The sequence below is a fragment of the Mirounga angustirostris genome, unplaced genomic scaffold (genome assembly GCF_029215605.1).
Source record: "Mirounga angustirostris isolate CCGP_5_RB_7025 unplaced genomic scaffold, mMirAng1.0.hap1 SCAF_9, whole genome shotgun sequence".
NCBI classification, from domain to species: Eukaryota; Metazoa; Chordata; class Mammalia; order Carnivora; family Phocidae; genus Mirounga; species Mirounga angustirostris.
Window position 1 is genome coordinate 132,824,045 of NW_026991717.1, and position 25,710 is coordinate 132,849,754.

The following is a 25,710-nucleotide window of genomic DNA, read 5'->3' on the forward strand; positions in this document are numbered from 1 at the left end:
TTTAAAGATTTTATTTATTTATTTGACAGAGAGAGACACAGCGAGAGAGGGAATACAAGCAGGGGGAGTAGAAGAGGGAGAAGCAGGCTTCCCGCTGAGCAGGGAGCCCGATGCGGGGCTCGATCCCAGGACCCTGGGATCATGACCTGAGCCGAAGGCAGACGCTTAACGACTAAGCCACCCAGGCACCCCAAATCCCCTCTGTTTTAAATGAAGCTCCTGAAAATTTCTGTGGGTCTAGGATTGGAGGACCATTTCCTTGAGAAGTATCACCATCCTGGAGTACTTGAATTCAAGGGTAAAGCAGAGCCTGTTGATTGGCCCCTGAATTTTAATTGGGTGAAAATTTTAGCTGAACACTTCCCAGTTTCCCTGAAGCTACATGTGGCCATGTGATTAAGTTCAAGATGGTGAAATTTGAGTGGGGAGTGTAATTTGCTTGCAGATGTCCTTAAAGAGAAGGGGCATGCCTTTCTCTCCTTTCCTCTTTCCTGTTGGCCAGAATGCAGATGTGATGGTTGGAGTTGAAGCAGGCATCTTGGACTCTGAGGTGAATTTGAGACTAGAGGTTCCTCGACATGTTGGAGCATCATCCCACCCCTGGACTACTTACTCAGACTTTTATATGATGGAGGAATACATATCTATCTTATTTAAATCACTGTTATTTTAGATTTTCAGACACAGACAAATTTAATCCTAACTAACATAAAAAGTTTTCTTTCTTGTCACATAGTACCCAGATTATGTCAACAATAATAAAGCTGCTCTGCAGGGCTGCCTGCAGGTCTTCATTCCTAATGGAAGTTGGAAGGAGGAAGAGGAGGAGAGAGAAAAGGCAGTTTTGTGTCGACCAAGGCTCTTATTTCAAAGACTAGATTGCAAATACTGTCTTCCTCTTGGGTGTTTGTGAGTTTTAGATTTCACCAGAAGCTGCATTATTCTGGTTTGAGTTCTGACTCCCAAATTCTGGGCCTTGATGGAGGCTAAACTTAGCTGAGCAACTGTGTCTCTTCTTTCAGCCTCAGTTTCCCCATCCCTGCCATAGACAGAGAACTCTCGTAGGTTGACCCTCTCTGGGCTGACCCTCTATAGCTCTTTCTGAAATGGAGTCTCCTGTCACCCCAGCACCAGAAAGCCCGGGCCCAGTCTGAGCAGTGCCTCTGTCCTTGCTGGCCACCACCATCCATTCATCCATCCATCCACTGCCTCTTTTTTCCTAAATATTTATTTATTCACTGTAGAGAGAGAGAGTACTCAAGCAGGGAGACAGGCAGAGGGAGAGGGAGACAAGCAGACTCCGGGCTGAGCAGGGAGCCTAACGTAAGGCTCAATCCCAGGACCCTGAGATCATGACCCGAGCCAAAATCAAGAGTCAGACATTTAACCAACTGAGCCACCCAGGCAACCCCCACCCCTTTTTTTTAAGTAGGCTCCACACCCAGCCAGTGTGGAGCTCTGAGATCTCGTGACCCTGAGATCAAGACCTGAGCCAAGATCAAAAGTCAGACACCACCCAGGGAGCTCCTCCCCTCCCCCGCTGCCACTGCCTCTTTATTGAGCACTTCCTGGGCACCACGATGGGTTTGTGCTGAACACTGGCCACTGGAGGTCTTGAATGATCACCTTACCTCTCTGCCTGGCCTAGGGAGAGGTTTGTCCTGAAATGCCCGGGTTTTGATTTCCCCTCCCCAGAATAGCACAGGCGTATTTGGAGCCTATAAGAGCCTGCTCTGAGCTGACCTGCACAGCCCAGGATTGCCCATTCAGGGCTGCCTTGACAGGCTGAGCAAGTGTCCCTGGAAAGGGTTTGAAAGATAGTCAGGGGTCTTCTTCTTACAGGCCAAAGCAGCCCCCATCCTTGGCTCTAGCATCATCAGCTGTCAGAGCTCAGGGTTGCTCTTGAGGCCCCCAGTCCAGCCCCTGCTTACAGATGAGTCTACAGCAGAGAGAGGGGAATTGATTGTCCTGAGGTCTCGCAGCTGGACCCAAGCTCTTTCCAAGGCCCTGTGAAGGTGCCTGGGCCATTCTTTGGCGTGAGGCATCGGAGATGGGGGCAGGGGGGACTGGCACATCAGTCTTCACGGAATGCCTCTCCCTCCAGCCTCTGGAAAATGTGAGCTCTTTCCTGCCTCGGAGACTAAGCACACAGGCCCCACCTCCACCTCCTGCAAAAAGCCTTCCTGGCTGTCTAGCCTCCAGGGCTGTTGCATACAGTTGTGCAGGTTGTTCACTGCACAGAGGCACCTGAGAGAGAAACCAGAGGGGGCTAAAATTTCATTCTCTTGCCATGCCATGTATGATGTCAAGCAGTGAAGGGGGAGGGAGTGGTGGTGAAGGGTTGCCTGCATTCATGGGGAGGAAGGACACCAAGTTCTAATGTACACAGAGGAACCGCACGGGCTAGCAGGGACCCTGGACAGCAGTAGACCCGTCAGCACCCTCAAAGCCTTGCTCCTTGTGCCCGGCACAGTGTACTCTTTGTCCGTGGCCCCAGCAAGCTCCCCAGGGCAGAAAGAGGGATTCCTCTTGTCCTGTGTCATTGTCGGCCCAGCACTCTGCTGGCCAGTGCTCAACTCCCAGAACACGCATGCTGAGCAAGAGTTGGGAGGGCTGGGGAGGAGTGTCCAGCTCAGGGCTTGGGAGAGGTTTGTTGAGTGAATATATGGCAGGTTAATGCCAAGGAGAGAGGTGAGGGGAGGTTGACCAGGACAGAGGGCATCTGGGAGAAGGAAGGGGGCCACCAGGAGGCCTGCAGCTTAGGCTTTTTGCAGGAGGTGGAGGTGGGGCCTGTGTGCTTAGTCTCCGAGGCAGGAAAGAGCTCACATTTTCCAGAGGCTGGAGGGAGAGGCATTCCGTGAAGACTGATGTGCCAGTCCCCCCTGCCCCCATCTCCGATGCCTCACGCCAAAGAATGGCCCAGGCACCTTCACAGGGCCTTGGAAAGAGCTTGGGTCCAGCTGCGAGACCTCAGGACAATCAATTCCCCTCTCTCTGCTGTAGACTCATCTGTAAGCAGGGGCTGGACTGGGGGCCTCAAGAGCAACCCTGAGCTCTGACAGCTGACGATGATGCTAGAGCCAAGGATGGGGGCTGCTTTGGCCTGTAAAAAGAAGACCCCTGACTATCTTTCAAACCCTTTCCAGGGACACTTGCTCAGCCTGTCAAGGCAGCCCACCCACTCAATCCCAGTGGGGACCAGTAGAATAAGGGGGTGACTGGACAAGCCATTGGGGCCCCCTCTGGGTAGGAGGCCCTAAGAGCAAAGGCTGGGGCTGGAGAAACCGGGGGCCCACAGGCACACCCGGCCTAGCCCCTGACCCCACCTCTGCAGGGCCAGGGCCTGCACTGGGCCCTTCGACGCCCACCCAGCACAGGGTCCTGGAGCGCAGCGCTGGCCCAGCAGTGGCCCAACGGCTCGTCCTTGCCACAAGGACCCTCTGTCTTGTGGGGACACGGGAGGGACATGCAGTGCTGTGCCTATAGGATGCGGGATGTTTGCCTGGAGTGCTGGGGTCCCCACTGGCTGAGGGGTGTCCTGCTCAGATGAGGGGGTGTCTGGGAGAGCTTTCCTGAGGAAGGCAGAGCCACGCTGAGCGATGTCTGGGAGTTTCCCAGGTAAACGTGGGGAGGGAACCAGTATGGCCATGTTGGGGGGCGCTGCGGGCTCAGCGTGCCTGCCTTTTGCACTCTGCACGGTTGGAGGATGGGCTGTGCAGGAGAGGGGACCAGACAGCAGAGGCCCTTAGGCTGTATCCTGAAGGCCATGGAGATGGAGACGGGTGTGTTCCCCATTTTAAAAACTGAGCCATGTATTCATGTCCCAGGGCTGCTGTAACAAAGTAGAGCCAACTAGGGGGTTTAAAGCAAGAGAAATTTATTCTCTCACAATTCTGGAAGCCAGGAGTCTGACATCCAGGTGGCAGCAGGGCCACGCTCCCTCTGAGACTGGGTAGACCCCCTCTTGCTCTCCCCATTTTCTGGGGGCCCGAGGCAGTCCCGTTGAGTCTCTGGGCTTGTAACCTGTGCTCCAGGCTCGGCTTCCTGGTGTCACGGCCATCTGCTCCCTGTGTGTCTGTCTCTGTCTAGTCTCTTCTTACAAGGAGACCGGTCCCACTGGATTCGGACCCATCCTGCTCCAGGATGACCTCATCTCAACTCATTACATCTCCAACAACCTTCTTTCCAAATAAGGTCACGTTCGGAGGTACGGGCAGTTAGGACTTCAGCATATCTTTTGGGGGGACATAGTTCAATCTGTAACAAGCTAGAATTTACGTAGGGTAAAATTCACCTTCTTTTGTGTTCATTTCCATACATTTTGGCCCACGTAGTGTGCCACCACAACCAAGATATGGAACGGGCTGTCGCTGTCCAAAATTCCTCTGTGTCCTTTTGTAGTCAGCCTGCCCTCCCTCCGTCCCCCCAGTCCTGGCAGTCACTCATTTCTTCTGGGTCCTTACGGTTCTGCCTTTTCGAGAATGTCATATGCACACTGCCTTGTGAGTCTGGCTTCTTTCACTTAGCTGAATGCATCTGCGGTCCGGCCGTGGCTGCATCTCAGTACTGTGTTCATTTTTATTGCTGAGAGGATCTCGTTGTTTTGGACGTGTCACCGTTGGTTTATCCGCTCACCCACGGCAGCACATTTGGGTCGTTGCGGTTTTTGGCGATTGCACAAAAAGCCACTGCCAGCATTTGCATGAAGGGTATAGGTTTGGGGTAGGGAACTCAGTGGGCCAGCTTGAGTTCGGGATGCCGCCTGAGGAAGGACATGGGGTGGGGGAACAGCATGTGGGGAGGCCAAAGGAGGTGGCGGCCGGGGTCTAGGCCAGCAGTGATGGTGGCCTGGACAAGTGTCTTGGCACCGGGGCTGGGGAGAAGTGGGCCCACTGGAAGGTAGAGTGCACGGGGCCCGGTGGGGGGGCCCTGGGGGGGAACCATGCCAGTGTGGAGGCCCGTCCTCCGCCCCCCACCCCAGGGGGAGGGTGGCTGTTGAAGCTCAGCGCGGCAGTGTGGACCTGGGTTGCTGACAGTGGACCACTACGGTGTAACGGGTAGGCGTGTGGACGCTGGCGCTCACTGTCAGGATTCCCGTTCTCCCCTCCGCCTGTTTCCTCGTCTGTAGAACAGGGATACGAGTAGTTCCCAGTTCACCGAGCCATTGTCGTATTATGTGACTTATTACCTGTAAGGAGCTTGAACAGAGTGATGCATAGTAGGTGTGCACGAAACCCGAACCATGGTCAGTAGCCGGCTCCGCACCCTCTCGTCTATTCCACTCATCCCTTTGGCCACAAGCCAGCCTGTGGTACCTCTTATGGCTCTGTGGGGCCGTGGATGACAGTCATCTGGGCCCGGTCCCAGGTCTGCCCTGACTTGCTGGGAGAACCTGAGCTGCCTCCTTTACCTCTCTGGTCATTGTTGCCTCCCCTCACACCGTGTGGAGGGACGAAGCCCTGCCATGTGCCCGGCTCTGTGCAGAATGGCGTGCGGCAAGGTGGCCACACACAGAATGAACTTCGTAAGGACGTGCAGGTGAGGGACGCCTGGGCGGCTCTGTCGGTGAAGCCTCTGACTCTTGATTTCAGCTCAGGTCGTGATCTCAGGGTCGTCAGATCAAGCCCTGTGCAGAGTCCGACACAGGGCGTGGAGCCTGCTTAAGGTTCTCTCTCTCCCCCTGCTTCTCCCTGCTTCTTCTCTTTAAAAAAAAAAAAAAAAGGACATGCAGGTGACCTGCTCATGACAGTCTGTGGGGAGGCCCAGGTGAGTGACTCTCAGGGCACCCTCAGGTTTGGGGACTGGAGGAGGCTCCCCTGTAGTTGCCACAAATCTCATCCTCCTGTTGTCCTCCCAAATCCATCCTCCCCCCCTGACAAGAACGACCCAGGTGTCACCCGCAGCGGCCACCCCGGTTGGAGGTGAGCAAGTGCCTGGCTTGGGCTCCACAGGGAGAGGTGTGGCAGGTCGTTTTTCAGACACCACAGCAGCTCCCGAAGTCTGTTGGAGAGCCTGGCTCTGAGACCAGGGTTCATGTCCCAGTCATGTTTGGTGCTGGCCTAACGAAGGAACATTTACAGTCAATCCTCAGGACTCACAGATCCCCTATTTGCACGTTCTTCTACTTGCTAAAATTATTCGTAACCCCCAAATGGTAGCACCTCAGAAGTCATTTGCAGACATGCTTGGAATGGTGAAAAACTGGGACCCTCTGACACGCGCATTCCCACCTGAGGCCAGATAAGGCTAGACGCTGCCTTCTTGTTTCAGTTCTTATCCTTCAAACAAGGGCCCTTGTCGTGGTCTGTTGAGTGCCATGGTTTTCACATTTTTAATGCATTTTGTTGGTGATTTCACTGTTTACAGTGTCCCCTGACCACAGAGCTGAAGTGCTTTCTAGCGCTCCTAAATGCAAGAACACTGTGATGGCCTTGCAAGAAAATGTGTGTGTTAGAGAAGCTTCATTCAGACGAGGTATATGCGCTATTGGCTGTGAGTTCAATATCCATGCTTCGAGAATATATATTAAGTAAAGTGTCTTTAAAAAGAAAGGCACATAAGGAAGGTTATGTATTGACCAGTTGACGAAAATGTTGTGACTAGCAGCTCACAGGAACCTCACCTAACCCTGTTTCCCCTGGACGCAGTGGTTCAGTATTCGCTAACTCAGTGCTCACGGTGACTTACAGAACATAACAACCACAAAAAATGAGAACTGATTGTATCTACATCATGTAGGTAAATTGGCCCCAGGTCTCTCCCCTGCACCCTCTGCACTTCCGCTGCTGGCAGCTCATTCCTCTGGATTAACAAGTTGCCCTTTTTATATATGGTCCCTCCTTCAAATGCACAAATCCTTGGGATAGGCACTATCCTGAAATTCAAGACTTGGAAGGTTTCCAAGAAGGGGAGTGGTCAGCGCTAGGATGCCATATCCTGTGATTGTAATAGAAAGTTCTACGGGGCGCCTGGGTGGCTCAGTCAGTTGGGCGTCAGACTCTTGGTTTCGGCTCAGGTCATGATCTCGGGGTTGTGAGATCCAGTCCCATGTTGGGCTCTGTGCTTAGTGGGGAGTCTGCTGGAGATCCTCTCTCTCCCTCTGCCCCTTCCCCCACTCATGCATGCGTGCTCTCTCTCTCTCTCTCTCTCTCTCTCTCAAATAAATCAATCTTGAAAAAAAAGAAATCTTTGCAGGGAGCAGCATATCAATCAAGGCAAATAAAAGCGAGGATTCTTGGCACTCATAGGTGTGTCCCTAATAATTACAGCAGTTATGTCTGGAGGGTTTACATCAGGCCCCTTTCCTGAGAGCTTTTTTTGAGTTCATTATCACAGCCCCAGGAGGCTGGGATTACAGTGCCCAGTTTACAGGGAGGCATAACAAGTGATTCAGTCAGAGCTCTCAGCAATCAGTGGAAGAGCCCAGACCTGGATCCAGCATCGTCTCAGTCCAGAGCCACCGTCCTGAGCCCCCGAGCTCCCTGCATCCCAAGGTTCCGGGACCTTGCTGCCTCTCCTAGAGCCAGGTGTGCCTGGATCCCGGAAGGAATGCTGTGGACACCCGCCCCCCGAGCCTTCTGAGCCCCTTCCCTGATCTGGCCCTGTCCGGATGGGCGAGCCTGGTCCCACCTGCTAGTGTCTCCCTTGTCATCCTCTGGCAAAGTCCCACCCTGGAACCCCTGGCCCTGGAGTCACAGGGAGACAGTCTAACCAGGGTGGGTTGGCGTGTGCCTGTCAGGCCTCAGGATGGCTCCCTATAGCTCCTTACTCTGTGCACCCCAATACCTCCCCACAGCCCCCGAAGTTAATGAGCCCGCTTCCTGGGCTTTCTCCAGCCCCCCGCTCTGGAAAACTCAGCGCTAGTGACTTCCCTCATGCTAAGGCGTCAGGGACTGAGCACACTGTAAAATCTGACGAGGACAGGTGGGCATCGCTGCTTGCAGAGAACAAAAGCCTAAATATTAAGATGCGCGCCCGGAAGGTGGGATTTCAGGCAGGGAGTGCGGCATCCCGTTTGTATTTCAAGGTAGGGGCCCGGGCCCAGGAGACAGCAGCTGCCGAGAAGCACCAGGACGAGTGAGGCTGGCTTGTTCACATGACTCGCTTACCCCCCGTACAGGAAATGTGGTCACAACAACTGTTGGGTGGGTTACAGGGTGACTCAGTGTCACCAGGGGTGGAAGGAACGTGAGACTGAAGTAGTTTCCTGCAAGGTGCTGTCAGGGCCGGTTGTCCACAGCCTGCAGCCTCACCCTGCTCTCACCAGTGCCTGAGGGGAGGCGGCCATCAGCACTGTATTTGGTCGCAGGGCCCTGGGTCGGCTCCGTGCCCGACTCCACCTCCAGTTTAGAATGGGGCTCACTTTGTCAAAGCACATCCCCACACCGTCTGGTCATGGTTCACCCTTCTGGCAACCCCCTGAAGTAGTGGGGTGGGGGGTAGTATTCTTCTACTTATTTCACTACTGAGAGAACTGAGGCCCAGAGAAGGAGGGAGACTTGTCCAAGGACACACAGCAAGCCTGTAGGAGAGGCTAGAATAGACCCCGGCTCCCTTTCCCCAACAAAGCATTTTCTGCACCACTCAGGTGTCCAGGATGAGTAATGTCACCGGTAACCATTTACTGAGCCCTTGTTAAGCTCCAGATGAAGTAGTCTATCTTGCCCTCCCAGGGTCAGTGCTGTTCTCGCTCTCATATTACGGACATTGAAAGGCCAGGCTCAGGAGGCCCCTGGGTGGCTCAGTCGGTTAAGCGACTGCCTTCGGCTCAGGTCATGATCCTGGAGTCCCAGGATCGAGTCCCACATTGGGCTCCCTGCTCAGCGGGGAGTCTGTTTCTCCCTCTGACCCTCCCCCGCTCATGCTCTCTCTCTCTCTCTCATTCTCTCTTTCTCTCTCAAATAAATAAAATCTTAAAAAAAGAAAGAAAGAAAGAAAGGCCAGGCTCAGAGTGGAATTTGGTCAGGCCGAGAAAAGAGAAATCCCAGCAGAGATCCAGCAGGAGGGGCCTGAAGGCACAGAGGTCCCTTGTCTCTCCTTCTAGGTTGAGTCATGTCCACCATGGGCTGCTGATCTTCCCCCTTGCCTCTCCCTCCCTGGCCCAGTGTCAAGTTGGGGAAGGGAGCACCGCATGCTCCTTCCTTTTTCCCCCAGATGTTGGGGAACCACTGAGTAAGCAGGAGGCAGGGCCAGAGGCCAGGGTCACGGTGGGACACGTGGGCCACCATGCATTGCGGGTGCTCCTAGAGATAAGGAGGCTGGCAGGGGCAAAGGACGCAGCCTTCTTAGAGCTGTCTGAGCCCTGTTTTCCGAGCTGGGTCTGCCCGTAGGAAGGACAAGGCAGCAGAAAGGTGGGCAAGGACTCTGGGAGTTTTGTAGAAGCTCAGGAAAGGGGTGGTGGGCTGGGATCCGTGAGCAAAACCGGACCTGCAGCCAGCCCCCTAGAGAAGGGGCCCTTAAACACTGGAACAGGTGACCAAGAGCAGAATCTTCCTCTTGAAGAGCTTTCTGAACAGGGTAATGGCAAATGGTATTAACTCAACATGCATATAATTTTCCTTTTTATCTTTTTTCTTTCTTCTTTCTAATTAAAAACAAATCCCCCACGTAGTACACAAATTCACACACACTGAAAAGATTTAAACAGTATTAAAAGTCTAGACCTGTGTTGTCTAATACATTAGCCACTAGCCACATAGAGCTGTTTTACAAATTAAATCAATTAAAATGAAGTAACATGGGCACCTGGTGGTGCAGTGGGTTGGGCATCCGACTGTTGGTTTCAGCTCAGGCCATGATCTCAGCGTTGTGAGATCAAGCCCCAACACATCAGGCTCCGTGCTCAGCGTGGAGTCAGCTAGGGCCTCTCTCTCCCTCTCTCTCTGCCCCTCCCCCGGTGCTCGCTCGCTCTCTCTCTCTCTCTCTCTCTCTTTCTCTCTCTCTCTCCAAAATAGATAAATAAATCTTTTTTTTTTTTAAGATTTTATTTATTTATTTGACAGAGACAGCGAGAGAGGGAACACAAGCAGGGGGAGTGGGAGAGGGAGAAGCAGGCTTCCCGCGGAGCAGGGAGCCCGATGCGGGGCTCGATCCCAGGACCCTAGGACCATGACCTGAGCCAAAGGCAGACACTTAACGACTGAGCCACCCAGGTGCCTGACAAATAAATCTTTAAAAAAATAAATTTAAAAAAATAAAATGAAATAACAGTCTCACCAGCCATACTTCAAGTCCCCCATAGCCACAGGCAGCTAATGGGGACCACACTGGATAGGGCAGGCATAGAACATTTCCATCATCATCCACCATTCTTGGGGGCAGCACTGACCACACCATAAGCTGGGAGAACTCTCCTGGCTGGAAAATCATTTTTGGAATCCGGTTGGTTCCTTTGGACCTGTTTTGTGTTACGTATGTTGGGGTATCCACCTTTCCTCCCACAAAATTCCATCTGGCCTGCCCAGCTCCTGGGCCCTGTGGGTATGTGGATGTTATCTCCCATGTTTTCCAGATGGGAAGAAGGCAAGAGGGCCACAGGTACGGGGAGGGTGGGGTCAGGTCTGTCCCTAGGAACAGAAGCCCTTCCCCTTGGTTTGTCCCGGGTGGCTGAGTTGCGACCAGGCAGGGACCGCAGTGATCTATCCGAGTCCCCGCCTGTGGTGCCATATCATCTGTGACAGGGAGACACAGATGAGCAGATGGTCTCCGGGAAGACTTGCTCCTAGGCATCCATTCCTCCATTTTTATCATGCCCCTGAAGTGTTCACTTATTGTCTTCTCATTTTCATAAGAGAGTACAGTCAAGGGTAAAGAAGGAGAAAGAAGTCACTTAATTTCAGGATTAACAACTACTGTTGGACCAGTTCACACTCGCGCCGACAGAGCAGAAGGGCTCTGGTTCTCCCACATCCTCCCGGGCGCTCAGTAATGCAGGTCTTCTTCGTGATAGCTGTTCCTGTGGGCTCTTGGAGTTGTCATTCCAGATTCCTAGATTCTTCATGCTGTTGAGAATCTTCATGCACTTGTTGACCATTGGGAAGTCCTCTGTGTGAAGTTCAAGTGTCTTGCTCATTTTTCTATCTGCTTCTATTTGTCTTGCCTCTTCCTTATTGATATGCAGGAGTTCTGTGCTTAAGCTGGGTATCAGCCTGTTGTTGGTTATGCGAGTTACCAGTATCTTCTCCCACTGAGGACTTGACTTTACTCTCTTAATGGCATCTTGATGAACAGAAAGTCTTCATTTTAATGCAATCCAATGTATCCATTTTTTTTAAGGTCAGTGTGTGTGTACTGGTTAAGAAGTCTCTCTCTTCCATCAGATTATGAAGATATTCTTTATTTTCTTCTAGAAGCTTTTTGTTTTGCTTTCCACATTTAGGTCAGGACAGAGTCTCCCTGGAACTGATTTTTGTATGCTATGAAGAAGAGTCAAGTTTCTTTTTTCTGCCCATGTGGATACCCTGTTGTCTCAGCACATTTTGTTGCAAAGACTGCCCTTTCCTCAATGTCCTACTGTGACCGGGCATAAATCAAGGGACTATGTGTGTGTCGGTCTGTTTCTGCACTCTTCTAGTCCGCCGACCTACATGTCTATCCTGCACCAATACCACACCATCTTAATCACTGTAGCTTTAGAATAAGTCTTGGTACCTGGCAAACAAAATCCTACCCCGTTCTTCAAGTGTGTCAGGGATAACCTTGGCCCTTAGCATCTCTGCGTGCCTTTTCATGGGACACCTTTGGGAATCTAACTGGAATTGCATTGATTCTTTAGATCAGTGTGTGTAGAATTCATACCTTGGCATTCCATGGACAAGATCTGTCCTTCCATCTGTTCTCATCTTATATGTTTATGATGTTTACTGTTTCATGTTATAAGCAGGAATCTGGAGGGGTTTGGCAGAATGGGTTAAGAACGTGGACTATAGATTCAGAAACCATCAGGGTTCAAATCCCAGCTCTGCCGCTTACTAATTCCATAGTTTTAGTGAATGGCTTAACTTCTGTGCCTCAGTTTTCCCCCTCTGTAAAATGGGAATGATAACCAGAGTGATCTCACAGGGTTATTTTAAAGGATTGATGTAGTTAATATAGAGCAATGCCTGGTGCATAGACATCTCTGGAAACATTATTAGTTTATTTTTGAGTATGTAATACATTCACAGGATTCAAAATAAAAGTATATTTTTAAAAAGATGTATAGTGAAAAATTCTTACCACCTTTATTCCCTGTGTGCCTGTTCCCACCCTTGCCCAACTAGTTACTGGTTTTTCCTATCTTCTTCCAGAGTTTCTTTATTCAAATACAAATAATCTTTTTTTTTCCAACAAAGGAGCATGATAAATGTATAGTTCTGCATTTGCTTTTATCATTTAACCACATATCCTGGAAACCTTTCCATATCAGTATACAGAGGGCCTCTCCATTCTTTTTTTAACCATTGCCTGATATCCATCTATTTACGTCACCCCTTTACGATGGATGTTTAGATTGTTTCCAGTCTTTTCCCAGTTGCGGACAATGCTGTAGTGAACCCAGGGAGTATCTTTGTCTATTCATTATTTTGCACACGTGCAACTATATCTTTATAGATATATGATTCCAGGGATTGTATTAGATTGAATATGTAAAATTGCTTTCAGAGGCACCTGGGTGGCTCAGTCGGAGGGCTTGTATTAGATTGAATACCTAAAATTGCTTTCAGAGGCACCTGGGTGGCTCAGTCGGTTAAGTGTCTGCCTTCAGCTCAGGTCATGATCCCAGGGTCCTGGGATCGAGTCCCACATGGGGCTCCCTGCTCTCCCTCTACCCTTCCCCCCTGCTCATGATCTCTCTCTCTCTCAAATAAATAAATATTTATGGGGAGTCTGCTTCTCCCTCTACCCTTCCCCCCTGCTCATGATCTCTCTCTCTCTCTCAAATAAATAAATAAAATCTTTTTTAAAAATTGCTTTCTTTGTAGGTCAAAGATAATTGGATATTGCCAACAGTACTAATCTTTCCTCAATCATGCAGTCGTTAACAAAATTTCATCGAGCACCTATTCTGTGCTGAGCCTGGGCACACAGCAGTAGATATGACCCGCCCTGGAACACAGAGTGAGGGGAGGGGAGGAGACGGGCAGTGACAAGCGGTATTATTCGCCATTTGATTCCACCTTTTGATGTCTGTAAGTCACGTTGCAGTAAACATCTCTGTCCATGGAGCTTTATCATACTTTTTCTTAAAGATTTTTAAAAATTTATTAATTTGAGAGAGTGGGTGTGAGAGAGCACAAGCAGGGGGAGCGGCAGAGGGGGAGAGAGAAGCAGGCTCCCTGCTGCGCAGGGAGCCCAATACAGGGCTCGATCCCAGGATCCTGGGAACAGAACCTGAGCCGAAGGCCAGCGCTTAACTGACCGAGCCACCCAGGTGCCCTTCTCATACTTTTAAAATATCTCTTTGAGATAGATTCTAGAAGGGAAATGACCTACAATGCACCATCTTAGCCAAAACAAGAAAGCGGTGTTCTCTAGATCTGCTTGTACAGAACCGCACTCAGTTCAACATCTAAAATCCCCTTAATGAGAACTTTTCTTTTTGAAAGTTACAAATTGTTTTAATTATTTTTTGAACAGGTGATATAGTCACATGGTTCAAATTCAAAAGGTACAGAAAGGTATGCAGTGAAGCACCTCCCTCCCACCCCCAGCCTCCCAGTCCCTCACCCAGGGCACCACCACATCCCTCTCCTGTGTCTTTACAGAGGTGGCCTCAGCCCATCTCAACATACATATGTCACAGATGCCCACTGGCCTTGGTGACCTGGGTTCTTGTGTCCCCCCTGCCTCCAGCTTCAGTCCCAGGCAGGAAGTTTGTCCCCCAAGTCCTGTCTTCACCAGTAGCCATCTCCATGTTCAGTGAAGTTTCTAAGAATTTTTGGAGGGGAGGGAGGGAAATGTCAGCTGCTCTTTCACTTTGTATGATTATTTTTGTAATCATTATTATGATGAGTCTAGAATTTTGTCTGGTCCATAGTAGATGCTCAGTAAATGCTCACTGGATAAATGAATGGATGCTACTAACATCAATGAATGTTTGCTGTATTCTGGGCACTATCCTAAACTCTTTACAGGAATCTCGTAATGTAGTAATGCTTATATTTCCGATCTTAAGCGTAAGAAAATTGAGGCAGAGAGAGATTTAGTCACTTGTCAAGTTCACCAAGTGGGATTCTAATCCAGGCTGTCTTGTTCCCTGAGCCCATGCTTAAACCACTAGTCAACACAGCCCTTGTTGTCACTCAAAACCTACTGCACACAGCACTGTGGAAAGAATTGGTCTTACCATCCGTGAGCTGGGTCCTGATGGGAGTGGACAGTCCTAGCCTCAGACTGGTGTGGGGGGAGGCTGTCAGCAAGGCCAGGAGGCTGAGTCAGCTTCGGCTGGGTTCCAGGGGCTGGCTGGGATAAGGAAAGGGGCTGGGACCTGTGAGCCAGAGGAAGTTACAGAGGGAGGGTGGAAGAACTTGACCCAGGTTCCCAGGAGGCTGTGGGTGCCCAAGGCTCTCAAGAGCACAGATGGGCCAGGGCCAAAGGCCAAGCATTGGGAAGCTCTGAGCCAGCAGTCAGAGCCTCTGAGAAACAGGGTCCAGGGGCAGGCCTGGTAGTGGGAGCAGCCAGCCGAGGGGCATGGAAGCCAGGTGCCTCCTGTGGGCTCCACCAGGGCCCAGGAGGGGCTCGGTCTGAGCAGGTGGAAGCCCTCGGGATCAGCGGAGAAGCCAGCAGGCAGCCTGGGAGGCAGGCCTGGGAGCTTGGTGGTGCCTGACACACACCAGGCGATAGAGGTCTGCAGCGCACACAGGTGTGGAAAGTTCGAAGGCCTTTGACCTGCTAGTCCCCTTGATGTGGGCTGTGACGTGTGAACTCAGACAGCCTGACCCGTTCTCTGCACTTCCGGGGTCCGGAAGACCTGCTTAAGCTGACTTCCCCTCTGAATGGCTGTGGGCAGGGGCCCACAGAGCCTCATCCCAGCTTCCCTGGGGCTAACCCGCCAAGGGTCCCCCTGTGACGGCCATGGTCAGCCTGGAGCCGTGTTTTGGGTCCCGGGTGCCCCAAGGGCTGTGCCAAAGGGGGAAATCAGGCAGCAGCTGCGGCTCAGCTTCCACCCATCGAGGAAAAAGCCTCTGGCAGAAAGGAAGCCACAGAGAAGCTGGGCTGGCCGCCTGCTTTTTCTCAGGCTGTCTGCTGGGGCAGAGCCAGCCCGGCTAAGAGAAGCCTTCCAGTGGCATCTAGCCAAGGGTCAGTTGAGTCCAGAATCATGGAATGCATAGTGCTGGAAGGAACCTTAGTCCCCGGCCTGATCCATGTCAGTAAATGCACAGCCCAGCTGCTGCGTGTCTCCAGTACAGAGCCCATGGCAGACATCATAGTAGATTCCAGCATTCTTTCTCTGCTGAGCCTTCAGCCTCCCAGTCTAGGCAGCTGCTGCCGGTCGACTGGCTTCGTGTGGACGTCCAACCTCCTTGCCATCCCAGACCTAGCTCAGCCTTCTCATTTGACTGAAGGGGCTGCTGAGCCTAGAGAGGGGAAGTGAGTTTCCCAAGGTCACATAGTTATCAACAGAAGGAGAATGTGGCCTCCTGAGTGTGAGCTCAGTGCCACTTCCTTCATATCATACCTGTTCTCCTGATGAATACGGCATTTGTCATGTCACTATTCATCTCATAAACTTGTTATCTCCCTTCATTTCCACAATGTGATCCCAACCTCAGAACACACAAAAAAAATTTCCCACCATTTCCCCAGAGTGTTGCATAGGTAGCTGGAGAAAAGCGGATGCTGTCTCGGGTCACGTTAATAGAATAGAATATCTAGATTGTGGGAAGTGATGGTTATGCTTCTTTCTTTGCTGCTCAGGGCACACCTAGGGAATCATTTCCCTGTTTGAGACTCTACATTTCAAAAATACAAAGACAGAGGAGACTCAGCATGCCCCACCAGAAGGATAAAAAAACAGTGTAATGAGGGGGGCTCAAAACCGCTCTGTAATTTACAGTCAATTGATTTTCAACAAGGGTGCCATGAAAATTCAAAAGAATAATCTTTTAACAAATGGTGCTGGGACAAGAAGATATCCAAATGTTAAAAAAGGAGGTTAGACCCCTACCTCACTGCAAACACAAAAATTAATTAAAAATGGAACAAAGACCTAAGTGTAAGAGGTGAAACTATAAAACTCTTAGAAGACAAATTCATGATCTTGTATTAGGTCATGGTTTCTTAAATATGAAACCAAAAGTACAAGCAACAAAAGAGAAAACAGATAAATTGGACTTCACCAAAATTAAAAACTTTCATGTTTCAAAGGATACCTTCAGCTTTTCACCAAGAACATGAAAGATGGTCACAGAATGGAAGAAAATATTTGCAAATCATATATCTTATAAGGGACTTGTATCAAGCATATATAAAGAACTTAAACTCAATAAGAAAAAGACAACCTATTTCTAAAACAGGCAAAGGATCTGAAGACATGTTACTCTAAAGAATATATAGAGAGAGTCAATAATTTAAAGATGCTCAACCTAATTATACATCAGGGAAATGCAAATCAAAACCACAACCAGATAACCACTTCACACCCATTAGGATGGCTATAAAATAAAGACAGGCAATAACAAGTGTTGATGAGCATTTGGAGAGATGGAGACCCTCATAGGCTGCCAGTGGGAATGTAAACTGGTGTAGCCATTTTGAAAAATAGCCTGGCAGTTCTTCAAGATGCTAAATATAGAATGGCCCTATGTCCCGGCAATTTCTTTCCTAGATATACAAGAGAATTGAAAACAATGTCCATACAAAAACTTGCGCATGAGAATTAACAGCAATACTCATGATGACCAAAAAATGGAAACAACCCAAGTGTCCATCAGCTGGTGGATAAGTAAAATGTGTGCCCATGCGATGGAATATTATGTGCCAAGAAAAAAGAAATGAAGTACTCATACACCCTTTGAGCTGTGATAATATGGTTGAGCCTTAGAAATTATGCCAAGTGGGGAAAAAAAACCAAAAACAGAGACAAACAAGAAAACAGACTCTTAACTGTAGAGAACAAACAGAAGTTTACCAGCAGGGAGCTGGGTGGGGGGATGGGTGAGAGAGGTGATGGGGATTGGGAGTATGCTTATCTTGATGAGCACTGAGTGATCTAAGGAGTTGTTGAATCGCTCTATTGTACACCGGAAACTAATATTACACTGTATGTTAACTACACGGGAATTAAAAAATACATATATGCCAAGTGAAAGAAACCAAATCTAAAAGACCACCTATGGTCTGATTCCATATATGGAATATCCAGAAGGTGAATCTATAAAGACAGAAAGTAAATTAGTGTTTGCCACCAGCTGGGGTATTGGGAGGAAATAATTGATGGCATTATGGGTACGGGATTCCTTTTGGTGTGATGAAAATATCCTAAAATTGTACTGATAGCTGCATGATTCTGTGATTGTATTAAAAACCGTTGAATTGTATACGTTAAAATGTTACTGAAAAACAAATCACTCCATATGCAAATTCACGGAGACAGTGTGTGTAACTCACCCAGCTCAGTGCCCGCCAATGGGGGAAGCAGCTGATAATGTTACCTTGGGGTGGCCTTGTGGAGGAGTGGGGCTGTTCATCCCAGAGAGGAGAAGACGTGGGGGAGGGGCTGTGCCAGCCCCCTGCCTACAGCTGAAGAGCTCTATGGGGGCGGGGTGAGTTGTCCCCAAGGCCCTGTACAGTATGGAGAAAGCAACAAGAGAGAAGACTTCCGAGGAACACGTTTCATCTCAAAAGAAGTTGAGAATTGCTTCTCAGAATGGGTTGCCCGGGGAGGTCGTGAGTGCCCTGTCATTAGAGGTCTTCAAAGAGATAGAGCAGTTCTGTCCTGGGGATGCTACAGAGAGAACTCCAGTGTCAGGGACCATCGGAGGTAGAGGGCAGTGGCTTGGAAGCTCACAAAGGCCTCTGGGTAACTCTTCAGGAACTCTGCGGGCGGCTTGTTACCAGCAATGGCAGTACTTCCACCTCGGAAATCGCTCCCTGCACACCCGGACGTCTCCCGCGTGGTCCCCAAACGCCCCATCCCCTCTAGGAGTGACCACCTGTTAGGTGTTAGCTGCGGCTGGAGTCTTTCCTGATGCTGTCCCGTGTGATCCTCACACCACCGTTAGGTAGCTGGTCTCATCTTCCTGATTACAGAGGGGGGCACTGAGGCTCAGCCGTGCGAGTGGCTTGGCTTTGCTCAGCCAGAGTGTCGTTCCTGCTGGCATCAGCTGCTTCTCCTGGCCTAAGTCCTGTGGCTGCCAGAGAAATGCCCCAATGACCTCTGGCTTCTTCTCTAGTGACCCTGGGGCAGCTGTCAGAGGATTTCCCCAAAAGTCTCCTGGGGCCTGATTCTTTGGACCAACTGGTGGACGCCCAGGCTGGGCTTATCTTCATTGCCTTTCAGCACTGGCCCTCAGGCTCCAGAATTGACTTTAAAACACCAAAAAATAGGGCGCCTGGGTGGCTCAGTTGGGTAAGCGACTGCCTTCAGCTCAGGTCATGATCCTGGAGTCCCGGGATCGAGTCCCACATCGGGCTCCCTGCTCGGCAGGGAGTCTGCTTCTCCCTCTGACCCTCACCCCTCTCCTGCTCTCTCTCTCTATCTCATTCTCTCTCTCAAATAAATAAATAAAATCTTTAAAAAAAAAACACCAAAAAATATACATATAAATATATAATCAAAAAAAGCTGGAGTGTCCCATATAAATTGCTCTGGCAGAAGGAATAGGCTTAGGTGCCTGGAGACCTCCCACCCCATATCTCCTCAGCTTATGACAGGTGCTGGGATCTTGGGGGAAGGGGTGTGGGAGTTTTGTGTATTTTTTAATTATTTCAAGCACACAGAAATCTAGGGAAAAACATAACAACGCCATGAGTACCCATAATTGAGTTTTGTTAAATCCTATCATTTTGCCGTATTGCTTCAGAGCTCCTAAGAGTAAATCAGTGGTTACAGAGCAGGCTGAAGCCACCTTCACACCCCTCCCTGGTCCCATTGCCTCCCGCTTCCCCGGGCAGTAACCGTCACCCAGGAGCTGGTGTGTGTGCAGTTAGTATGTTTTTACACCTAATTGTTTCCATTCTCTCTGTAATTTGCTTATTGCACCCCACATCAGGTTTGTAGAATTTTAAAACTTTTACTGTAATTTCAGACTCCCGGAAAAGTTACAGGATGAGTACAGCGAAGTCCTGTATGTACACTCTTCACCCAGAGTCACCGATTATTAACGTTTTGTCACATCTCTCTCATTTTTTTTCCTGAACCTTCTGAGAGCACGTTGCAGACACTGTGCCTCTTTACCCCCATATATTTTAGTGGGTGTTTCGCAAATAAAGGGATATTCTCTTACCTAACCTCAGCATGGGGACCCAAATTGGGGAATGAACAGGATTTTGATATTAAGTAGCCTTGGGTCCTGCCTTTTAGCAGCTGTGTGATAGTCCAGGGTGGCTGGGATCACAACCCATGCAACCGTTCTCTTATGGATGGACATGGGTCATTCCCATGTCCTGATCACTGCCAACGCCATGTAGTTCCATCGTCCTTGTCTCCTTGTGCCCATGTGCATCCTGGGAGGGGCTGCTGGGCCTGGGCTGCAGCATCCCTGTCTCTCGTAGATTTTAACATTTTCAGAGCAGGAGCACCTGTCCTCATTCTCGGCGGTGCTTTACCCTCTCGGTGCTCCGGTGGCTTTTAGGGGGCTGAACCATGGTTTCTTGCTTATCTCGAGCCATCTCTCGCATTGCTGCCATAGCAACAGGTGTCCCTGGGAGAAAGAAGGTGTGACCTCATACGTGGTTACCCCCGCTAGAATAAAGACCTATTTGAAGTGTCACCATGTTCCAGGTGCTGCTTGATGCACATTAAGCATGTGCAGGTGTTACCAGCTCCATTGCACGGATAAGAAGACTGAGGCCCATAGGGGTTCAATACCTTGCCCTTGGTCACTTGGCCAGGGCGCGGCAGGGGCTGGGACAGAGACTGACTGAGCCCTAGTTCTTCACTCTTGCACTGTGCAGGGTGTATGAAATGTCTGCTGACCCTCTAACTGTGAGTCTGTAGAGAGAGGGCACCGGTGAGAGGTTGATGTCCCTTCCTGCAATGACTCCCACCTCCCACACACCTGTCCTTGTGTTTCCAGTCCCTTGCTGTCTGTGCAGGAGTCATTTCCCCGATGAGCAGTCTGCACGGAGGACAAGGAAAGGGATGGGGTGTTGGGAGCAACAATGAGCAACTGTCCTGTCTCACCCTGGAGTGTTGAGGCATGGCTGGTTCTCAGGGCCACCAGAGTCACAGACAGGGAAACTCCCCTCCAGGAACTCTAGACAATCCTGTCCCAGCTGGAGAAATAGGGGCTACTTCAAAAGGGAGGAAGGGGGCTTTGGACTTTGGAAGTTTAGGGTGGGTGCTGGAATCTGCTCAGCAATTCAATTATGGCTTTTAGAGGTTAACTCTTAACGAGTCCCATGATAATCATCGTGCACAGAGTGCCCTCTTCATACCACATACCTGCCCACCTCGTCTTTGCTCCCAAGAGAAATCCTCTCAGCTGGTGGTACTTGCTCCCTATTTTACAGAAGAAGAAACTAGAGGTCATAGTGGTTGGATAAGGTGTCCAAGCCCCAGCCGCGAGTATGTGCAAAACCGGGATACGAGCCTGGCTTGGAAGATCCCCAAAGCCAACAGCTCTCTATCTCTCTGTATTCGTTTATGTGACAAACAGGGTTATTTTCACACATTATTTAAGATGGGTTTTAATCATATAAGTAATGGTTAATCAGTATAAAGAATTGAAACAAATCCCATGAACTTCTCTGTCTTTAATGATGTCTTACGTAACCTTCTGAAAGTTATTTCTATGTATATTTTTATATGTGTCTGTGTCTGTTTGTATATATTCCAGATGATATAACAAACATTATTTTTTTTTTTAAGATTTTATTTATTTATTTGACAGAGAGACACAGCGAGAGAGGGAACACAAGCAGGGGGAGTGGGAGAGGGAGAAGCAGGCTCCCCACTGAGCAGGGAGCCCGATGCAGGGCTCGATCCCAGGACCCTGGGATCATGACCTGAGCTGAAGGCAGATGCTTAACGACTGAGCCACCCAGGTGCCCCGATATAACAAACATTATTGAACACGCTTTCTTTGCTGTGTACTACAAGGATACAGATATATGGGAACATTTTTAAATTTCTTCACGAGCTCGAAGAGGATAGTGGTTTGAAGCAAAACTCTGAAGCCAAATTGCCTGGGGTTTGAAACCCAGCTCTGCCATTTAATGGCTGTGTGACCTTGGGTGAGCTTTTTGGACTCTCTGTGCCTCCGTGTCCTCATCTTTACATGGGACTCTTTGATGTCGGGCATTCATTTCCCAAGACTGTGGTGTTTTACCAAGACCTTGCAGCTTGAAACAACGGGCATTTATCCTCTCACCTTTCTGGAGGCCGGAAGTCTAACATCAAGGTGTCGGCAGAGATGGTTCCATCTGCAGGCTCTGGGGGAGAATCCATTCCATCCTCTCTCCTAGGTTCTAGTGGTGGCCGTGGGCTCTTGGCGCTCCTTGGCTTGAGATGTTCTAATCCAGTCTCTTCCTCTGCCATCGCGTGGCCTGCCAGCATCTCTCCATGGCTTTCCTTCTGCTTATAAGGACACCTGCCACTAGATTTAGGGCCCATCTTCAATCCAGGATGATCTCATCCTTAACTTATTTACATCTACAAAGATCCTCTTTTCAATAAGGTCACATTTTTAGGACACAGTGCAACCCAGGCATATAGGTGTGAGGTCGGCCGAGTTAGGGGACTGTGTGGAGTACTTAGAACAGACCCACATGTGGTCATGCTGTGGGCTCCTTGTCCATCAAACAGGCAGGCTGCTGCCCTGCATTCCCAGGGCCCCTTCCCATCCGGCCTCCCGCGTCGCCTGTGTGCCCACGCACCAGGTACAGAGTGATCGGGCCAGCCCATGATTTCTACCCCTGGAGCCACATCTGGTCCCTGCAGGCCTGAGAGCCCCTGAGGGCGGGGACCACAGCTTTCCATCTTGATAGACCTGCTTGGTCTTGAAGCTGTTTGGGGTTGGGATCATGGGTGGGACCAAGGTGGCCTTTTGCCGGTCCTCTCTCTCCATCCCATATTCCTCTCGAGTTCTGGCTAAGTCAGTTCCCCTCACAAGGAGGCATAACTGGAACTTCCCGAGCTGCGGGAGCCCTTGTGAGCTGGGAAACATCCATGCTTTCCTTCCAAATGGGCAGTGGCGAGCCATGCCCCACACCCCAAGCTGTCACCCTCCCCGCTCTGACCCCACACTCGGGTAGCCCCCTGGGGCAGCCTCTCTGCCCCAGAGCAGAGCTTTCCTCTTTGCACCTGTGACGAGGACACACACACCAGGCCAGGGGATTGCGGACGCACCAGTTCACTCCTCCTCCAGGGAGCTGGTAAGAAAGTGCCCCTAGATGAACCCGGTTGCTGCGTCCAGGCTGGGTCCCTGCAGCTCAGGGGAAGGGTCTTCCCGAGTGTCTGACCACACCGCCCCTGGGGGGCTCAGCCTGGTGTCCAAGGACAGCTGCCCTGAGTGGAGCTCTCCTCCCCACCAGCGAGCAGGAGGAAACTGGCCGTGAACAATTTCTCTTTCCCGCGGAGTTGCTCTAAAGTTTCTGAGGCTCATTACTTTTCGCTAACGGTCCCATTCATTACCCCAGGTTCCCGCGGCTGCCTTTGCGGGGCCTTCAGCTGGAGTTTGGCTGCTGAGGGGGAGGACATGGATGTCTGGGTCCCCTGCTCTGCCAGCAGATGCCAGTTTGAGAAGGAGCAGCTGAGGCTGGGGGAGATTTGGGCCTTGCTCCGAGTCACGGGAGCACAAGAGCCCTGAAGGGACAAAGTGACAAGGGTGCCTGCTATGACCAGGCCAAAGAAGGGCCATGGGGCCAGACCCTCTGATGCCTGAGTCCCTGCTGACATTGGGCCTTGGGTCACTTGAGCTGTCTGGGCGCCCACTTGGGACTGCACAATGCCCGTGCCGATGATGGATCTTGGGGCTGGGCTGTAGGGCATAAGCATAATGGCAGAGGGAGATATACCCAGAGCCGACACCGTGTCAGGCCTTGTTTCCTGCTGTGATTACTGCTATGGAACCGCCTGGCCACAGCCGCTCTAACTGCCGGGGACTGTCGCTGAGCCCACACAGCACTTGAACTTGCGAGTTACCTCTGGGGCCAGATGTTTTCTTGGGTACCAGCCAAGTGCAACACACAGACATCTACCCGGTCGCTCTTATCAAGTGTGCTAAGTCCTAAAATCAAGGCTATGAAGTGGAAAAATTGTAATGCGAAGAATCGCAACTGGAGGGTTGGAATGATAGAAAAACAATAGTTAATGTTTATGAGTTGTGCGAAGCACTCAACCCACCTCTCTGTCTCACTATTAGGTAAGGGTTATTCTTACCTTTTTACAGACAGTTAAACTGAAGCCCAGACAAGTAACGTAACTGGCCAGAGGTCACACAACCTAGGTTCGAAACCAGGGCTTCTAATACAGCAGACAGGCTTCTTCCGGATGGGTCTTAAGGGATGGGGAGAACTTTATCCCCAACACTGTACTATAAAAGATTTTTTTTTAAGATTTTTATTTATTTATTTGAGAGAGAGAATGAGATAGAGAGAGCATGAGAGGGGGGAGGGTCAGAGGGAGAAGCAGACTCCCTGCTGAGCAGGGAGCACAATGCGGGACTCGATCCCGGGACTCCAGGATCATGACCTGAGCCGAAGGCAGTCCCTTAACCAACTAAGCCACCCAGGCGCCCTGTACTATAAAAGATTTTAAACGTGCAGAAGAGACGAAAGAATTTTGCAGGGAACACCTTTTTTTTTTTTTTTTTTTTTTTACGATTTTATTTATTTGTCAGAGAGAGAGCATACGCAGGGGAAGTGGCAGGCAGAAGGAGAAGCAGGGTCCTCGCTGAGCAAGGAGCCTGATGCGGGACTCGATCCCAGGACCCTGGGATCATGACCTGAGCCAAAGGCAGACGCTTAACCGACTGAGCCACCTAGGCATCCCCATCTTACTTTTTTTAATGCATTTCAAAGACAGTTTTGGGCACCCCCGAATATGTTAGTATATGTATCATTAACTAGAGTTCAGTGTTTATTTATTGTTCTTTTTTATTGTTTTGCTGTAAAATTTCCAGATGATAAAATGTAAATACACGTATCTCAGTGTACCACTTGAACTTCATACAAATGGGTTCAGACGGTATGTATTTTTGTGCACCTGGCTTCTTTCAGCACGTTTCTGGGCTCATCCATGTGGTTGTGTGGATCAGCACTTCCTATTGTATTGGGTGATACACTGCTTCAGCTGTTCATTCTCCCATTGATGGACACCTGGACCAGTTGCAGGCTATCATGAGTAAAACTGCGAAGAATATTCACGTACAGGTCTTTGTGTGGACATTCACTTTCATCTCTCTTGGGTAGATAGGTACCCGGGACTGGGATGGCTGGGTCATATGATAGGTGTATGTTTAGATTTATAAAAAACTGCCTTTTTCCAAAGTGATGGTACCAATTTACATTCTCTCCAGTAACTCGGGAGAGTTCTGGTTCCTTCCCACCCTCACCAACATGTGATGTTGTCAGGCTTTTTATTTTTTATTTATTTTTTTTTTAAAGGTTTATTTATTTATTAGAGGGGAAGAGAGAGCGAGGGAGGGAGGGAAAGAGAGAAAGAATCTCCAGCAGACTCCCCACTGAGCGTGGAGCCTGATGCAGGGCTTGATTTAACAACCATGAGATCATGACCTGAGCTGAAATCAAGAGTCGGACACTTAACTGACTGAATCACCCAGGCACCTCTAGAGCTTACTTTATTTATTTATTTAAAAAAAATTTTTTTAAAGATTTTATTTATTTGAGAGAGAGAGAATGAGAGACAGAGAGCATGAGAGGGAGGAGGGTCAGAGGGAGAAGCAGACCCCCTGCTGAGCAGGGAGCCCGATGCGGGACTCGATCCCGGGACTCCAGGATCATGACCTGAGCCAAAGGCAGTCGCTTAACCAACTGAGCCACCCGGGCGCCCATGTTGTCAGTCTTTTTAATTTTAGCCTAGAAATTCTAGTGGTTGTGTCATGATATTTCACTGTGGCTTTAATTTGCATTTCCCTAATGACTGATGATGTCGAGTAGTCTTTCACCTGCTTATTGGCCATTCAGATGTCGTCTTGGAGGTATTTTCAAATCTTTTGCCCATTTTTAAGAACGAACTTGCTTGTTCTCCGTTAGATGTATGCTTTGCAAATATTTTCTCCCCGCCTGTGGTTTGAGTATTCCTTGTCTTCATGAAGTGTTTTGATGGCACAATTTAAATTTGGTACGTTTAATTTATCCATCTTTCCTTTTATGGTTCTTGCTTTCTGGTCCAATCCACTAAACTTTGGCCTGCCCATTGGAGAAAATGTTGGTACCAGGGAACCTGTAGGAATCACAGGTGGATAGAGCAGGCTGAGCCTCAGGAGCACCAGGTGGGGAAATGCAAGTTTTGCTGAGGGGATGGAGGGCAGCCCTTTGTCGGGGAGTTTACATTGCAGGGTGGGGCTCAGAAAGTGAATGCATTCAATAAGGAGACTGGATTGG

The 25,710-nt window shown here is 49.8% G+C and overlaps 1 protein-coding gene across 1 annotated transcript in view; it reads left to right on the plus strand.

Moving 5' to 3' along the window:
* Positions 1-25,710, plus strand: part of RIN3 (Ras and Rab interactor 3) — a 124,598-nt gene that overhangs the window by 10,160 nt on the left and 88,728 nt on the right. The gene's annotated exons all lie outside the window — the stretch shown is intronic.